This window comes from Cyprinodon variegatus, unplaced genomic scaffold, assembly GCF_000732505.1.
Source record: "Cyprinodon variegatus isolate N-32 unplaced genomic scaffold, C_variegatus-1.0 Scaffold58, whole genome shotgun sequence".
Classification (NCBI taxonomy): Eukaryota; Metazoa; Chordata; class Actinopteri; order Cyprinodontiformes; family Cyprinodontidae; genus Cyprinodon; species Cyprinodon variegatus.
Genome location: NW_015150511.1, coordinates 377,081 through 381,846, shown reverse-complemented (window position 1 = coordinate 381,846; position 4,766 = coordinate 377,081).

Here is a 4,766-nt window from a genome sequence, read left to right as displayed (position 1 = left end):
ATATATATATATATGAAACTTTAAAAAAAATATTTTAACTACTTTCTGATATTTTTCCCCAGGGTAAAACAGCAAAACTGTAAATCTAGCTAGCTTTGCTCAGTATCTAACAGGGTATCTTATTTTAGCTTGGTCAGTTAGCAAAATTAAGCAACATGACTTAACTATGTGTTAACAACAACCGTTGATTTTATTCTAGTAGTCCACTTATGGCAACAGCAGGGGTGGAGCCCTGAGCGGATCTGGTACATATGATGAGGGAACCCCAGTTTGAAACTGAACAAAAAATTCTCAAAGTTAAAAAATAGTATAAATAAATCTGAAAACTGGGTTTATACAGGAACGAGTAACTGTAATTCAGTGCTTTTTAATGCTCTTAATAATTTTAATGCCATCAACAACAACCCATGACTCATATCTTTTCTGATCATACGACTTTACGATCAACCGGAAGCAGTTCCGCGCAAATATATCGCGATATAATATATCTGACGAAATCGTTTTTTATAAATAAAGCCTTTTAAATGCCATGAAAATCACATTTAGTGAATCTTAATGCCAATGAAGGCCTTAATTTTAAAAATAATTAAATGACTTTTAATGACCCGCTGAAACTGTGGAAAAAATATTCTAAACAATAATTTTTGGTTTCATTATTTTTAGTTTTATGTTTTTTAAGTCTCAAACATGTTTTTTTAAAGTGTGTTTAAAAAGCACTTTTTAACTATTCATTTGGTGCACAAAGCGCTATGTTAGTTAGTATAAAAACAAGAAAAAGATGTTGAGACAAAATAGATAAAACACAAATATGTAAAGCCAAGAACATAACAACAAAAAATAGAATAATTAAGTATTCTTTTTTAGATTAAAGAACAGTTTTCCGTTTCACATCTGCTTTTTTCAGTTTCCAAATAATTTTCTGGTCAAATTGTTATTTATTTTTTATTCTTGAACCTTACTATGACTTGTTTAGCGCCCTACATTTATTCTGAGTATAAACCATAGTTAAACTGAACTAAGCTGATGTTGGTGTGGTTTATTGGTTTATTGTGGGTAGGCTCTGTTCCACAGACACAGAAACGCCCACCAAGGCAAAAGTAGTCCTACAGGACTTGGTTTTGACTAATTCAGATTTAACCACTAACCCATCCTAAACCAAAACCCATCAAAACAGCGTCTGATCTGTGATCAGCAGGACCAACTGCAGAACTCTTGGAAACAGGCAGAACCAGAACAAGAACCATCAAGCTGTGATTATGCTAAGAATGTTTGATTTGAAAACATGCCTGCTCCACAACAATCATAACCTTTACCCACTGAGAAAAAAGTTTAGAACAGGGCAAAATATATGAAGAGAAATTTGCTCGATTATTGCTGCTAGCAAAGAACGTGTTTTGTAAATAAAAACGGGGGGAAAAAAAGTATTTTGTAAATTTTGAAATGAAACTAAGAACATTTTTATGATAAAGTTTTTTAAAATATTAGTTCAATTTTTAATAAAACTTTCAGATTTCATTTTTTTCTAATGTTTTTTTCAGATTCTTTTTTTTTTTTTTTTTTTTTTTTTTTTACAGATTTAATACTTTCCTTTTTTCAGATTTAGTTTTACGAAATGGGTTTCATAGATAAAAGTCTCTTCATTTGGAGCCCAATGCCCCAAAAATGCTCACTCCTGACCAATAAAAGCGGTTACTAACGTCTGTGCAGACCAATCGAAACGCGTCTTTACTCCTCAATACAGAGGAAAGCCCATCCCCATAGCTGAAGAGAATGTGATCTGTTAAAATGCAATTTGAAAAGTCATAAAACTTAACCTGATAGACATGAATATGCATAAAAAAGTGGAAAATGTGTAGAAAACAATTGAAAAAATTATTCTAAAAACTCAAAAACTTTTTTCATTACAGGCATATATATGAAACAAAAAAATATACTTTAAATTACTTTTTGATTTTTTTCCCCCCAGGGTAAAACAGCAAAATGGTAAAACTAGCTAGCTTTGCTCAGTAGCTAACAGGTTATCCTCTTTTAGCTCGGTCGGTTAGCCAAATTAAGCTGCAGGACTTAACTCTGTGTCAACAGTAACCGTTGATTTTATTCTAGTAGTCCACTTTTGGCTGCAGCAGGGGTGGCGCCCTGAGCTGATCTGGTACATATGCTGAGGGAACCCCAGATTAAAACTGAACAAAAAATTCTCCAAACAAAATGCAATCGAAATGCGTTTTTACACCTCACTACAGAGGAAACCCTATCCCGGAGCTGAATAGAATGGGATCTGTAAAAACGCAATTTGAAAAGTCATAAAACTTAATTTGAAAAACATGAATATGAATTTTCAAAAAATGGAAAATAGAAAATGTGTAGAAAACAATCGAAAAAAGTATTTCAAAAACTTGTTGATAAACAATTTTTATCTATATTTCATTAATGAATCCTTTTTTTTTTCATTTCAAGTTTCAAAATGTGTTTTTTTAAAAACGTCCATTAATAAAAAGTGTTTTTGGAACAAATTTCCTTCTATAGCTACAGCTCTAACTAGCAGCTGTGAAGAGCTGATTGGCTAGGTATCCGTGACATCACAAAAACAGGAAGCAGAGAACCAACAGATCAGCCTACAGCTCACAGAGAGGGCCCAGCTGCAGATGGTTCCTCAACTAGGAGCTGCAGCCTCAGCTGAATCTCTCAAGAAGAGCTGCACAGCTGTATGTGCACGCTCAGCTGGACCACATCTGGTCAGTACAGCTTACTTCCTGTAGGAAGCTGAGACAAGCAGCTGGACTTCTCAGAGAAGAAGGAACATACAGCGAGATGAGCATCAGGAGTAGGTGATATCATCTGTCTCCAGAACCAGGGGGAGTTTCTGGTCTCATCGGGGTCAGAACTGATTTTCAACTTCCTGACCAAAGAGAACCACTGCCTGGTTCTATCTTTACATGGATCAGCCTAATGTGGAACCTGCAGGACATCGGGGAGCTTCTGGTTGGAAAGAGGGAGCTGCGAACTTCAGGAGCTCACTCTCCTCCTATGTGACATCACTGGTTGTCATGGAAACGACACACACATTTGAGCAGATTCTGGTGCTGAATATTGTACAACCTGAGAGTAACCATGACAACAGAAATTTTAGATGGGCTCATGGTCCAGAAGGTGGACTTAGTTCATCCAACCACTGCACATTCAAGAAACTGTGTCACTGTGTTGTTCTGGTTCTAGTCTGGTACCATGTCCTTTTTGTTTGGTCTTTTGCTGTTAGAGAAGTGAGGGTTGTGTATGGGTCTGGTTCTGTGTGTGTTCTGAGCACCTTCTCCAGGGCCGGAACCAGCAGGCCTCTCCACTTGCCAGCGTTGTCTTCGCTGAAGAAGTCGTACTGCGGCTGGGCGGCCTGCATGTCTGCAGCCCGGGCCGAGAGCAGCAGCCCCGCAGCGGGACCAACTCGCTCGGTTAGCCGGGCTACATAAACCAAGTCCGGCAGTGTCCGGGTCCAGCAGGGCGGGCGGAGCCGGGACGATCCTCCGAAGCGGACCCTGTCCCCGTGACCATCCTCGGCCGCTCCACGGAGGGTGAGCGGTGTCCGGACGCTACACTGGTCGTTAGCTCCCCGGTTTGGTTCAGCGCGGTGTTGTTTCGGCTCGGTTCAGAGGGAGGAGGGCATGGTACTGCTAGCCTGTTAGCATGGGGGCTGCTAGCGGCGGGCACCCTCCGGTTCTCCGGGCTGACGGCCCGCAGCTGCCGGTGTCTGGCTCTCTAGGCTCCAGAGGGGCGCCAATAGCAGCTGGGTCGGTTCGGTCGGCTTAGCTCGGTACTGCTGGGTCCCAAAGACACCGCAGTTCCTGGAGGCGTCTTCTCTTCCGGATGTGAGCGCCAGGCCGGGTTTCTGTCAGGCTCTGGCTCCGGGGCCAAGCGGGTGGACACTCACCGATCAAACGGCCGTGGTTGTTGTCACTCTGGCGGTACCGTACACTATACACTGCTGCGCATGCGCTCTCTACAAATTCCTGACGTACATTAGTGGGGTACTGGGAGGTGTGCGCGCCTGAGTGCGCGTGGCCGGCCGCGGTACTGCAGTGATCGTGTTTTCTGTTTCTGCAGTTCTGCTTGTTTCATACCCGGGTTTAACTAATACAAACAGTTCCGTCTTCCCGTGGAACCGTTTGTTAATGCTTTATGAATAAAATTATATGTTATTAATAAAGTTATCTGTTAGTATATGCCTCACATCTGTTAGCAAAATCCCTTCAGAGTTTGCTCAGGGCTCAAAACTCTTCTGACATTTAAGCACATTTTCTTTCAGCAGTTTATTGAAAGCTACTTTAGAAATATTTTATTTGCTAACTGAACCTGGAAATAACTCCTTTGGAAACCCCAAAAGGCCGTGCAAACTAATGGGATGCAATGATTAGATCAGTTTCCACAGCTTGTCTTTAAATCAACTTCTTCATACCCCACCTCATCCCTTTAAATCAACCAGATCGTACCCCCACCTTATCCATTTAAATCAGGGGTGCTCAAATCCAGTCCTCAAGAAATACCATCCCGTAACATTTAGATGCAGCCCTATCACACCGGAATCGAAAGTCTCCCCTCATTTAGCCCAGCAGAGGCATGGTAACGAGCCACTCATTTGTTTCAGGTGTGTTAAAAATGGGGTGCATCAAAAAGTTGCAGGAGAGTAGTTCTTGAGAACTGTACTTGAGCACCCCTGCTTTAAATAAACCAGTCCGTACTATCAGCTTATCCCTTTAAATCAACCAGTTCATACTCCTTGT